The 14,495-nt window shown below is 42.6% G+C and overlaps 1 protein-coding gene across 2 annotated transcripts in view; it reads right to left on the bottom strand.

The window, feature by feature from the left end:
* Nucleotides 1-14,495, bottom strand: part of ntng1a (netrin g1a) — a 287,611-nt gene that overhangs the window by 2,898 nt on the left and 270,218 nt on the right. The gene's annotated exons all lie outside the window — the stretch shown is intronic.

Below are 14,495 nucleotides of genomic sequence, written 5' to 3' on the forward strand. Positions count from 1 at the left end.
TGTAACATTTGCACGCGCTATGCAAAATATAAATTATTTATTACAATTCTAGGTTATAAGTCCACTTCTAGAGACAATTCATATATTTTTTGCATAACGCACTTAATCATTGTGTCTTTCTCAAACGTTCCTCCCCAATCTGAATGTGTTCCTTTTATCATTCCCATTACATTAATTACCAAAATGGTGAAGGGGCCATTTGTCATGCGTCATTTTGCAGTGATATACTAGGATCCCACTGAAGGGTCTACACCACGTGATGAATCGTAGCTCGGCACAAAGTTTCTCACAGCCCGTGGGCATTTCCAAAACACTGAACTGACTTTATATGAGTTGAGTTGAGAGTTAGGTGGGAATGGGTATATTTAGAGCCGGGGACACCAAGGCCAGTCTATTCCCATCGGAGCTGAGCTGTCAAGCAAGCTGCAGGCAAACAAACCAACAAACCCAACCCAGCCCAGCCCAGAACTAACAAACCAACCGATGGAGAGAGACAAATAAACAGTGAAAAACAAGCAGGCTAGGGCCAGACCACCTCAATGCAGCACAACAAGAGAGAGATGGAGCTCATTTGGCCTTTTCATGAAAGGGGAAAACAATGTGACAGTTGAATGTTCCCCCCCTGAAATATTTTGAAAAGCAAATATTACAAGAATAACTGACACTGATCCTTCCTCACACTTCTTTTCATATCCATAGCTGCAGGTATGCACTTTAGTTAAAAATAAAAAAACATCTTTAAAGCCTATATTTGATTTAGAAATAGTCTGTTCAACCCAACAGGGTTTAATGGACCGATACACTGTCAAAAGACTACAAGTCCCAGACTCCAATCATGGGTTTGTGTTCGTCATCAAGCATGTCCAACACAGTTTTTTCCTTTACAATGCTAATGAATCTTTTCCCTGTAAACTATCAAGCAACTGTTTACTATCATGGACGTGAAAAAAAGAACGAGACAGAAAATACCTGTTAACGACTATTAACGCAACGTTACCAAGGCAATCCTCAAATGGACGGCTTGATATTAACAGACAATTTGACACATGACAATGACATCACTGGTTCATTTATGAGTCAGGAATCTTTTGTTTTATCCTCTGCACTGTCTGGTTCAGCAAATACTATCAGGGAAACAGGCAGGCAGACCAACTTGGTAATGGGGTGTGCGTTCCCCTCAAGATTTCATTGAGAGTAATCAAGTGAATTAATTAAAAAGACATGTTTTACCCCTAGGGTCCCTGAAGTAATCCTGACATGGACAAGACTCTATTAATTAAACATCAACCTTTCGTTTTGTCCATACATTTTTATCTCCAATTGCCCTTTGCAAAAATATGATTATTTTGCAAGAGGGGCCTTATTGGTTTTGCCCTGACAAAGGATGCTGTGTGCATATTAATTCTCTATCTACAGGCAATGCATTCTGATGAGACTTGTAGGTCCTGGAAATATGTTATTCCTACCACGTAGATAATGCTTCTTACTGATACTCTAATAATACAACAGGGTTTGGATTAAGGGCCAGAAATGCAGTGGAAGAAAAAGAGCAGCCATTAACCACTGAACCACTTAACACTGACAGATCAATACCAAAGTGTTACCAGAGAGTTGGTAGAAGAGGGTGAGGAGAGCAGTAATGGTGACAGTTAAATGAAGTGATGGTAAACTTGGACAGAGTTCTAAAGACTACATTAGTCAGACTAAAAGAGGTGGGATAGATTCTGCTTTCTGTGTTGAGAGGCCTGACCTGAAAATAATTCATTCTAGCTGCAGGAAGTTACTTTTTTAAAAGTTTTTCTATCCCAGTCTTCCTGGGGAAGGCTACTCTCTTATATCTCTCTCTATTTATCTGTCTCTCCCTCATTATATATATATCTTTCTCTCTCTTCTCCCTCTCTGTCTGTCTCTCTCCTATGCCTCTCCCTCCCTCCTCTGTCTCCCTGTCCCCTCATGCCCTACCAGGGTGCTGAGCCCAGGAGATGTTGCCTTCCTACCTGTGATGTATTACCCCTGGGAGAGTTCCTGGTCAACCTTGGACACGCATCTCTTTGTGTCTCTGTTACCTTCACATTGGCCCACTGCTCACAGCACAGGCTTAGGGGTTGGAGCTGAGCAACACTAAGTAAGGATACAGTTGTTCCAATAACTCTATCATTGGCTATACAAAATGAGGGAGGACAATTATTTTTTTAATGAGCATGGCCTTATTTATATTTTGGTCATTCGTATTCCATTCATCCAGCTTAATATAACATTAGGAAGTTTTAACCAGCAGGATACCACCCTGCATCCCACTGCTGGCTTGCCTCTGAAGGTAAGTAGGATTGATCCTGGTCGGTCCCTGGATCGGAGACCAGATGCTGCTTGAAGTGGTGTTGGAGAGCCAGTAGGAGGCACTCTTTCCTCTAGTCTAAATAAAATGATTGGGGACACTGCCCTGTGTAGGGTGCCATCTTTTGGATGGGACGTTAAACGGATGACCTGACTCTCTGTGGTCACTAAAGATCCCATGGCACTTATAGTAAGAGTAGGGGTGTTAAACCCGGTATCGTGGCTAGATTCCCAATCTGGCCTTCATACCATCATGGTCACCTAATCATCCCCAGCCTCCAATTGATTCATTCACCCCCCTTTCTCTCCCCTGTAACTATTCCCCAGGTCGTTGCTGTAAATGAGAATGTGTTCTCAGTCAACTTAATTGGTAAAATAAGGATTAAATAAATAAAATAAAATTGGCTACTACATGATACTCAAATTTTCCCTATACAAATTCAGCCATGTTTATCCCTGTTTGCATTTGTTTAAGAAAGTTTTTCAACAGAATAGGTGGAATGAATACACCCCTGATCACACGCAAACACAGTTAACTTTCATAGCAGCAACATACAAGCAGCATGATCACTTTGATTGTTGCATGCAATAATTCCTTCTCGCATCTTCGTGCTCTCCTCCTCTAACCTTTTCCCTTCACTTTTGGACTTCAGTGCACAACACATCAGCTGTCTATGATCAGATGAAAAAAACTTTCCAAGCCAAACCTTCATATCATAACCGCTCACCGCTACACACAGCCTACATCATTGTCACCATTATTAGCTAACGTCATAGTCAATATAGCTACTAGAACTAACGCGTTGGTAAACCTGCTACAATCATGCAGTACAGTGTACAGTCAGAAAGCAGTTTAGCAGTTACACCGAGGGCCCTGGTGGCAATAAATTAATAAAACCAAAAGCTTACCTTGACTTGGAAGAGTTCCCATGTTGGATAACCATAGCCAGCTAGCTAACATAGCATACTTCTCTGTTTGAGCTGGGTGTTTGAGTAGGCTAGCTGAGTAGGCTAGCTGCATTCACTAGCTTAGAGAAAGTGAAAAAATATACACAACGAAATATTAGCTAGCTCTCTCTCTCTCTCTTGCTTCTTCTTCAAGAAATCAATTTGTTCAAAATGGTTTAACTATTGTATTTTACTTTCTTTAAGTCAACTACTCAACGCATTATATGCACTGCAGTGCTAGCTAGATGTAACTTATGCTTACAGTACTAGATTAATTAATGATCCTGTAATTGGGTGGACAACATGTTAGTTCATGCTGCAAGACCTCTGATAGGTTTGAGAACGTCCTCTGGATGTTGTCATAATTACTGTCTAAGTCGATGGAAGTGGTTGAGAACCATTAGCCTCCTAGGTTTAGTATATAAATCAATGTACCCAGAGAAGGACGGAAACCAGCTGTCTACACCATAGTCCTACCCTACACAGTGCTTTCAAATCAAATCAAATCATATTTTATTGGTCACATATATGTGTTTAGCAGATGTTATTGTGGTTGTAGTGAAATTCTTGTAAAAAATATTTTCCCTAGGGGCTAGAAGCACAGCTGCCCTCTATATTGGTGCCATTTTCCTTACACGCATTTGAGGTAGGCCTTCATTGCAAAACACCAATCAGTTAAAAATGTTCAGGTTTTTTATGTTTCACAATTTTTCTTTTTATGAAATTCTATGAAGAGGATGGTCCTCCCCTTCCTCCACTGAGGAGCCTCCACTGAGATCTATATTCATCTAGGGGTCTTTTCAGCCTGAGGATTAGTATGACAAAATAATTCAAGAAAACTGTGGTCAAGGACAAGGCAGAGTTGAAATTAGCATCTGAAAATAGTCAATGCCACACTAAATAATGGGTTCTAAACTGAAGAGACAGTCGAGGAGGTACAGGTAAACTAAAACTGAAGAGACAGTTGAGGAGGAACAGGTAAACTAAAACTGAAGAGACAGTCGAGGAAGAAGAGGTAAACTATAACTGAAGAGACAGTCAAGGAGGAAGAGGTAAACTATAACTGAAGAGACAGTTGAGGAAGAAGAGGTAAACTAAAACTGAAGAGAGAGTCGAGGAGGAAGAGGTAAACTAAAACTGAAGAGACAGTCGAGGAGGAAGATGTAAACTAAAACTGAAGAGAGAGTCGAGGATGTCACGACTTCCACCGAACTCGGTTCCTCTCCTTGTTCGAGCGGCGTTCGGCGTCACCGGTCTTCTAGCCATCGTCGATCCATTTTTCATTTTCCATTTGTTTTGTCTTCCTACACACCTGGTTTTCATTTCCCTCCTTTATTGTTGTGTATTTAACCCTCTTTTCCCACCATGTCTTTGTGTGGAATTGTTTGTTGTAAGTGCTTGTGCACATGTTTACTGGTGCGCGACGGGTTTTGCACCCATATCGGTGATTTCTTTATGCCGTTGTTTTTTTTTATTACACTGCTCCGGCTACTACCTAGTTCTGCTCTCCTGCATCTGACTTCCCTACCACCAGATACGCACCCCTTACAGAGGAGGAACAGGTAAACTAAAACTGAAGAGACAGTCGAGGAGGAAGAGGTAAACTAAAACTGAAAAGACAGTAGAGGAAGAACAGGTCAACTAAAACTGAAGAAACAGTCGAAGGGGAATAGATAAACTAAAACTGAAGAGACAGTCGAGGAGGAAGAGGTAAACTATAACTGAAGAAACAGTCGAAGGGGAATAGATAAACTAAAACTGAAGAGACAGTCGAGGAGGAACAGGTAAACTATAACTGAAGAGACAGTCGAGGAGAAAGGTCAACTAAAACTGAAGAGACAGTCGAGGACGAAGACGGAAACTATAACTGAAGAGACAGTCGAGAAGGAAGAGGTAAACTACAACTGAAGAGACAGTCGAGGAGGAAGAGGTCAACTAAAACCGAAGATACAGTCGAGGAGGAAGAGGTCGACTAAAACTGAAGAGACAGTCAACGGGGAAGAGGTCGACTAAAACTGAAGAGTCAGTCGAGGAGGAAGAGGTAAACTATCACTGAAGAGACAGACGAGGAGGAACAGGTCAACGATAACTGAAGAAACAGTCGAAGGGGAATAGATAAACTAAAACTGAAGAGACAGTCGAGGAGGAAGAGGTAAACTATAACTGAAGAGACAGTCGAGGAGGAAGAGGTAAACTATAACAGAAGAGACAGTCGAGGTGGAAGAGGTAAACTAAAACTGAAGAGACAGTCGAGGAGGAACGGGTCAACTATAACTGAAGAGACAGTCGAGGAAGAACAGATCAACTATAACTGAAGAGACAGTCGAGGAGGAAGAGGTCAACTAAAACTGAAGAGACAGTCGAGGAGGAAGATGTAAACTAAAACTGAAGAGACAGTCGAGGAGGAAGAGGTCAACTAAAACTGAAGAGACAGTCGAGGAGGAAGAGGTAAACTAAAACTGAAGAGACAGTCGAGGAGAAAGGTCAACTAAAACTGAAGAGACAGTCGAGGAGGAAGAGGTAAACAATAACTGAAGAGACAGTCGAGGAGGAACAGGTAAACTATAACTGAAGAGACAGTCGAGGAGAAAGGTCAACTAAAACTGAAGAGACAGTCGAGGAGGAAGAGGTAAACTATAACAGAAGAGACAGTCCAGGAGGAAGAGGTAAACTGAAACTGAAGAGACAGTCGAGGAGAGCGTCTGCTAAATGACTTAAATGTAATGTAAATGAGGAAGAGGTAAACTAAAACTGAAGAGACAGGCGAAGTGGAAGAGGTAAACTAAAACTGAAGAGACAGTCGAGGAGGAACAGGTAAACTATAACTGAAGAGACGGTCGCGGAGAAAGGTCAACTAAAACTGAAGAGACAGTCGAGGACGAAGACGGAAACTATAACTGAAGAGACAGTCGAGGTGGAAGAGGTCAACTAAAACTGAAGAGACAGTCGAGGAGGAACAGGTAAACTATAACTGAAGAGACAGTCGAGGAGAAAGGTCAACTAAAACTGAAGAGACAGTCGAGGACGAAGACGGAAACTATAACTGAAGAGACAGTCGAGAAGGAACAGGTAAACTACAACTGAAGAGACAGTCGAGGAGGAAGAGGTAAACCATAACTGAAGAGACAGTCGAGGTGGAAGAGGTAAACTAAAACTGAAGAGACAGTCGAGGAGGAACAGGTAAACTATAACTGAAGAGACGGTCGCGGAGAAAGGTCAACTAAAACTGAAGAGACAGTCGAGGAGGAACAGGTAAACTATAACTGAAGAGACAGTCGAGGAGGAAGAGGTAAACTACAACTGAAGAGACAGTCGAGGTGGAAGAGGTAAACTAAAACTGAAGAGACAGTCGAGGACGAAGACGGAAACTATAACTGAAGAGACAGTCGAGAAGGAAGAGGTAAACTAAAACTGAAGAGACAGTCGAGGAGGAAGATGTAAACTAAAACTGAAGAGAGAGTCGAGGATGTCACGACTTCCACCGAACTCGGTTCCTCTCCTTGTTCGAGCGGCGTTCGGCGTCACCGGTCTTCTAGCCATCGTCGATCCATTTTTCATTTTCCATTTGTTTTGTCTTCCTACACACCTGGTTTTCATTTCCCTCCTTTATTGTTGTGTATTTAACCCTCTTTTCCCACCATGTCTTTGTGTGGAATTGTTTGTTGTAAGTGCTTGTGCACATGTTTACTGGTGCGCGACGGGTTTTGCACCCATATCGGTGATTTCTTTATGCCGTTGTTTTTTTTTATTACACTGCTCCGGCTACTACCTAGTTCTGCTCTCCTGCGTCTGACTTCCCTACCACCAGATACGCACCCCTTACAGAGGAGGAACAGGTAAACTAAAACTGAAGAGACAGTCGAGGAGGAAGAGGTAAACTAAAACTGAAGAGACAGTCGAGGAGGAACAGGTAATCTAAAACTGAAAAGACAGTAGAGGAAGAACAGGTCAACTAAAACTGAAGAAACAGTCGAAGGGGAATAGATAAACTAAAACTGAAGAGACAGTCGAGGAGGAAGAGGTAAACTATAACAGAAGAGACAGTCGAGGTGGAAGAGGTAAACTAAAACTGAAGAGACAGTCGAGGAGGAACGGGTCAACTATAACTGAAGAGACAGTCGAGGAAGAACAGATCAACTATAACTGAAGAGACAGTCGAGGAGGAAGAGGTCAACTAAAACTGAAGAGACAGTCGAGGAGGAAGATGTAAACTAAAACTGAAGAGACAGTCGAGGAGGAAGAGGTCAACTAAAACTGAAGAGACAGTCGAGGAGGAAGAGGTAAACTAAAACTGAAGAGACAGTCGAGGAGAAAGGTCAACTAAAACTGAAGAGACAGTCGAGGAGGAAGAGGTAAACAATAACTGAAGAGACAGTCGAGGAGGAACAGGTAAACTATAACTGAAGAGACAGTCGAGGAGAAAGGTCAACTAAAACTGAAGAGACAGTCGAGGAGGAAGAGGTAAACTAAAACTGAAGAGACAGGCGAAGTGGAAGAGGTAAACTAAAACTGAAGAGACAGTCGAGGAGGAACAGGTAAACTATAACTGAAGAGACGGTCGCGGAGAAAGGTCAACTAAAACTGAAGAGACAGTCGAGGACGAAGACGGAAACTATAACTGAAGAGAGAGTCGAGGTGGAAGAGGTCAACTAAAACTGAAGAGACAGTCGAGGAGGAACAGGTAAACTATAACTGAAGAGACAGTTGACGAGGAACAGGTAAACTATAACTGAAGAGACAGTCGAGGAGGAAGAGGTAAACCATAACTGAAGAGACAGTCGAGGTGGAAGAGGTAAACTAAAACTGAAGAGACAGTCGAGGAGGAACAGGTAAACTATAACTGAAGAGACAGTCGAGGAGAAAGGTCAACTAAAACTGAAGAGACAGTCGAGGACGAAGACGGAAACTATAACTGAAGAGACAGTCGAGAAGGAAGAGGTAAACTACAACTGAATAGACAGTCGAGGTGGAAGAGGTAAACTAAAACTGAAGAGACAGTCGAGGACGAAGACGGAAACTATAACTGAAGAGACAGTCGAGAAGGAAGAGGTAAACTAAAACTGAAGAGACAGTCGAGGAGGAAGAGGTAAACTATAACTGAAGAGACAGTACAGGAGGAACAGGTAAACTATAACTGAAGAGACAGTCGAGGAGGAACAGGTAAACTATAACTTTAGAGACAGTCGAGGAGGAAGAGGTCAACTAAAACTGAAGAGACAGTCGAGGAGGAACAGGTAAACTATAACTGAAGAGACAGTCGAGGAGAAAGGTCAACTAAAACTGAAGAGACAGTCGAGGAGGAAGAGGTAAACTATAACTGAAGAGACAGTCGAGGAGGAAGAGGTAAACTAAAACTGAAAAGACAGTAGAGGAGGAACAGGTAAACTAAAACTGAAGAAACAGTCGAAGGGGAAAAGATAAACTAAAACTGAAGAGACAGTCGAGGAGGAAGAGGTAAACTATAACTGAAGAGACAGTCGAGGAGGAAGAGGTAAACTATAACTGAAGAGACAGTCGAGGAGGAACAGGTAAACTATAACTGAAGAGACAGTCGAGGAGAAAGGTCAACTAAAACTGAAGAGACAGTCGAGGAGGAAGAGGTAAACTATAACAGAAGAGACAGTCCAGGAGGAAGAGGTAAACTGAAACTGAAGAGACAGTCGAGGAGAGCGTCTGCTAAATGACTTAAATGTAATGTAAATGAGGAAGAGGTAAACTAAAACTGAAGAGACAGTTGAGGAGGAACAGGTAAACTACAACTGAAGAGACAGTCGAGGAGGAAGAGGTAAACCATAACTGAAGAGACAGTCGAGGTGGAAGAGGTAAACTAAAACTGAAGAGACAGTCGAGGAGGAACAGGTAAACTATAACTGAAGAGACGGTCGCGGAGAAAGGTCAACTAAAACTGAAGAGACAGTCGAGGAGGAACAGGTAAACTATAACTGAAGAGACAGTTGACGAGGAACAGGTAAACTAAAACTGAAGAGACAGTCGAGGAGGAACAGGTAAACTACAACTGAAGAGACAGTCGAGGACGAAGACGGAAACTATAACTGAAGAGACAGTCGAGAAGGAAGAGGTAAACTACAACTGAAGAGACAGTCGAGGTGGAAGAGGTAAACTAAAACTGAAGAGACAGTCGAGGACGAAGACGGAAACTATAACTGAAGAGACAGTCGAGAAGGAAGAGGTAAACTAAAACTGAAGAGACAGTCGAGGACGAAGAGGTAAACTATAACTGAAGAGACAGTCGAGAAGGAAGAGGTAAACTAAAACTGAAGAGACAGTCGAGGAGGAAGAGGTAAACTATAACTGAAGAGACAGTCCAGGGGGAACAGGTAAACTATAACTGAAGAGACAGTCGAGGAGAAAGGTCAACTAAAACTGAAGAGTCAGTCGAGGAGGAAGAGGTAAACTAAAACTGAAAAGACAGTAGAGGAGGAACAGGTAAACTAAAACTGAAGAAACAGTCGAAGGGGAAAAGATAAACTAAAACTGAAGAGACAGTCGAGGAGGAAGAGGTAAACTATAACTGAAGAGACAGTCGAGGAGGAAGAGGTAAACAATAACTGAAGAGACAGTCGAGGAGGAACAGGTAAACTATAACTGAAGAGACAGTCGAGGAGAAAGGTCAACTAAAACTGAAGAGACAAACTATAACAGAAGAGACAGTCCAGGAGGAAGAGGTAAACTGAAACTGAAGAGACAGTCGAGGAGAGCGTCTGCTAAATGACTTAAATGTAATGTAAATGAGGAAGAGGTAAACTAAAACTGAAGAGACAGTCGAGGAGGAACAGGTAAACTATAACTGAAGAGACGGTCGCGGAGAAAGGTCAACTAAAACTGAAGAGACAGTCGAGGACGAAGACGGAAACTATAACTGAAGAGACAGTTGACGAGGAACAGGTAAACTATAACTGAAGAGACAGTCGAGGAGGAAGAGGTAAACCATAACTGAAGAGACAGTCGAGGTGGAAGAGGTAAACTAAAACTGAAGAGACAGTCGAGGAGGAACAGGTAAACTATAACTGAAGAGACAGTCGAGGAGAAAGGTCAACTAAAACTGAAGAGACAGTCGAGGACGAAGACGGAAACTATAACTGAAGAGACAGTCGAGAAGGAAGAGGTAAACTACAACTGAAGAGACAGTCGAGGTGGAAGAGGTAAACTAAAACTGAAGAGACAGTCGAGGACGAAGACGGAAACTATAACTGAAGAGACAGTCGAGAAGGAAGAGGTAAACTAAAACTGAAGAGACAGTCGAGGAGGAAGAGGTCAACTAAAACTGAAGAGACAGTCGAGGAGGAAGAGGTAAACTATAACTGAAGAGACAGTCGAGGAGGAAGAGGTAAACTAAAACTGAAGAGACAGTCGAGGAGGAACAGGTGATCTAAAACTGAAAAGACAGTAGAGGAAGAACAGGTAAACTAAAACTGAAGAAACAGTCGAAGGGGAATAGATAAACTAAAACTGAAGAGACAGTCGAGGAGGAACGGGTCAACTAAAACTGAAGAGACAGTCGAGGACGAAGACGGAAACTATAACTGAAGAGACAGTCGAGAAGGAAGAGGTAAACTACAACTGAAGAGACAGTCGAGGAGGAAGAGGTAAACTGAAACTGAAGAGACAGTCGAGGAAGAACAGGTAAACTATAACTGAAGAGACAGTCGAGGAGGAAGAGGTAAACCATAACTGAAGAGACAGTCGAGGACGAAGACGGAAACTATACCTGAAGAGACAGTCGAGGAGGAACAGGTAAACTATAACTGAAGAGACAGTCGACGAGGAACAGGTAAACTATAACTGAAGAGACAGTCGAGGAGAAAGGTCAACTAAAACTGAAGAGACAAACTATAACAGAAGAGACAGTCCAGGAGGAAGAGGTAAACTGAAACTGAAGAGACAGTCGAGCAGAGCGTCTGCTAAATGACTTAAATGTAATGTAAATGAGGAAGAGGTAAACTAAAACTGAAGAGACAGTCGAGGAGGAACAGGTAAACTACAACTGAAGAGACAGTCGAGGAGGAAGAGGTAAACTATAACTGAAGAGACGGTCGCGGAGAAAGGTCAACTAAAACTGAAGAGACAGTCGAGGACGAAGACGGAAACTATAACTGAAGAGACAGTTGACGAGGAACAGGTAAACTATAACTGAAGAGACAGTCGAGGAGGAAAAGGTAAACCATAACTGAAGAGACAGTCGAGGTGGAAGAGGTAAACTAAAACTGAAGAGACAGTCGAGGAGGAACAGGTAAACTATAACTGAAGAGACAGTCGAGGAGAAAGGTCAACTAAAACTGAAGAGACAGTCGAGGACGAAGACGGAAACTATAACTGAAGAGACAGTCGAGAAAGAAGAGGTAAACTACAACTGAAGAGACAGTCGAGGTGGAAGAGGTAAACTAAAACTGAAGAGACAGTCGAGGACGAAGACGGAAACTATAACTGAAGAGACAGTCGAGAAGGAAGAGGTAAACTAAAACTGAAGAGACAGTCGAGGAGGAAGAGGTCAACTAAAACTGAAGAGACAGTCGAGGAGGAAGAGGTAAACTATAACTGAAGAGACAGTCGAGGAGGAAGAGGTAAACTAAAACTGAAGAGACAGTCGAGGAGGAACAGGTAAACTAAAACTGAAGAAACAGTCGAAGGGGAATAGATAAACTAAAACTGAAGAGACAGTCGAGGAGGAACGGGTCAACTAAAACTGAAGAGACAGTCGAGGAAGAACAGATCAACTATAACTGAAGAGACAGTCGAAGGGGAATAGATAAACTAAAACTGAAGAGACAGTCGAGAAGGAAGAGGTAAACTGAAACTGAAGAGACAGTCGAGGAAGAACAGGTAAACTATAACTGAAGAGACAGTCGAGGAGGAAGAGGTAAACCATAACTGAAGAGACAGTCGAGGTGGAAGAGGTAAACTAAAACTGAAGAGACAGTCGAGGAGGAACAGGTAATCTATAACTGAAGAGACAGTCGAGGAGAAAGGTCAACTAAAACTGAAGAGACAGTCGAGGACGAAGACGGAAACTATAACTGAAGAGACAGTCGAGGAGGAACAGGTAAACTATAACTGAAGAGACAGTCGACGAGGAACAGGTAAACTATAACTGAAGAGACAGTCGAGGAGGAAGAGGTAAACCATAACTGAAGAGACAGTCGAGGAGGAACAGGTAAACTATAACTGAAGAGACAGTCGAGGAGAAAGGTCAACTAAAACTGAAGAGACAGTCGAGGACGAAGACGGAAACTATAACTGAAGAGACAGTCGAGAAGGAAGAGGTAAACTACAACTGAAGAGACAGTCGAGGTGGAAGAGGTAAACTAAAACTGAAGAGACAGTCGAGGACGAAGACGGAAACTATAACTGAAGAGACAGTCGAGAAGGAAGAGGTAAACTAAAACTGAAGAGACAGTCGAGGAGGAAGAGGTAAACTATAACTGAAGAGACAGTCCAGGAGGAACAGGTAAACTATAACTGAAGAGACAGTCGAGGAGGAACAGGTAAACTATAACTGAAGAGACAGTCGAGGAGGAAGAGGTCAACTAAAACTGAAGAGACAGTCGAGGAGGAAGAGGTCAACTAAAACTGAAGAGACAGTCGAGGAGGAAGAGGTAAACTATAACTGAAGAGACAGTCGAGGAGGAAGAGGTAAACTGAAACTGAAGAGACAGTCGAGGAGGAAGAGGTAAACTATAACTGAAGAGACAGTCGAGGAGGAACGGGTCAACTAAAACTGAAGAGACAGTCGAGGACGAAGACGGAAACTATAACAGAAGAGACAGTCCAGGAGGAAGAGGTAAACTGAAACTGAAGAGACAGTCGAGGAGAGCGTCTGCTAAATGACTTAAATGTAATGTAAATGAGGAAGAGGTAAACTAAAACTGAAGAGACAGTCGAGGAGGAACAGGTAAACTACAACTGAAGAGACAGTCGAGGACGGAAACTATAACTGAAGAGACAGTCGAGAAGGAAGAGGTAAACTACAACTGAAGAGACAGTCGAGGTGGAAGAGGTAAACTAAAACTGAAGAGACAGTCGAGGAGGAAGAGGTCAACTAAAACTGAAGAGACAGTCGAGGAGGAAGAGGTAAACTATAACTGAAGAGACAGTCGAGGAGGAAGAGGTAAACTAAAACTGAAGAGACAGTCGAGGAGGAACAGGTGATCTAAAACTGAAAAGACAGTAGAGGAAGAACAGGTAAACTAAAACTGAAGAAACAGTCGAAGGGGAATAGATAAACTAAAACTGAAGAGACAGTCGAGGACGAAGACGGAAACTATAACTGAAGAGACAGTCGAGAAGGAAGAGGTAAACTACAACTGAAGAGACAGTCGAGGAGGAAGAGGTAAACTGAAACTGAAGAGACAGTCGAGGAAGAACAGGTAAACTATAACTGAAGAGACAGTCGAGGAGGAAGAGGTAAACCATAACTGAAGAGACAGTCGAGGTGGAAGAGGTAAACTAAAACTGAAGAGACAGTCGAGGAGGAACAGGTAATCTATAACTGAAGAGACAGTCGAGGAGAAAGGTCAACTAAAACTGATGAGACAGTCGAGGACGAAGACGGAAACTATAACTGAAGAGACAGTCGAGGAGGAACAGGTAAACTACAACTGAAGAGACAGTCGAGGAGGAAGAGGTAAACTAAAACTGAAGAGACAGTCGAGGAGGAACAGGTAATCTATAACTGAAGAGACAGTCGAGGAGAAAGGTCAACTAAAACTGAAGAGACAGTCGAGGACGAAGACGGAAACTATAACTGAAGAGACAGTCGAGGAGGAACAGGTAAACTATAACTGAAGAGACAGTCGACGAGGAACAGGTAAACTATAACTGAAGAGACAGTCGAGGAGGAAGAGGTAAACCATAACTGAAGAGACAGTCGAGGAGGAACAGGTAAACTATAACTGAAGAGACAGTCGAGGAGAAAGGTCAACTAAAACTGAAGAGACAGTCGAGGACGAAGACGGAAACTATAACTGAAGAGACAGTCGAGAAGGAAGAGGTAAACTACAACTGAAGAGACAGTCGAGGTGGAAGAGGTAAACTAAAACTGAAGAGACAGTCGAGGACGAAGACGGAAACTATAACTGAAGAGACAGTCGAGAAGGAAGAGGTAAACTAAAACTGAAGAGACAGTCGAGGAGGAAGAGGTCAACTAAAACTGAAGAGACAGTCGAGGAGGAAGAGGTAAACTACAACTGAAGAGA

This window comes from Oncorhynchus nerka, linkage group LG22 (genome assembly GCF_034236695.1).
Source record: "Oncorhynchus nerka isolate Pitt River linkage group LG22, Oner_Uvic_2.0, whole genome shotgun sequence".
Lineage (NCBI taxonomy): Eukaryota > Metazoa > Chordata > Actinopteri > Salmoniformes > Salmonidae > Oncorhynchus > Oncorhynchus nerka.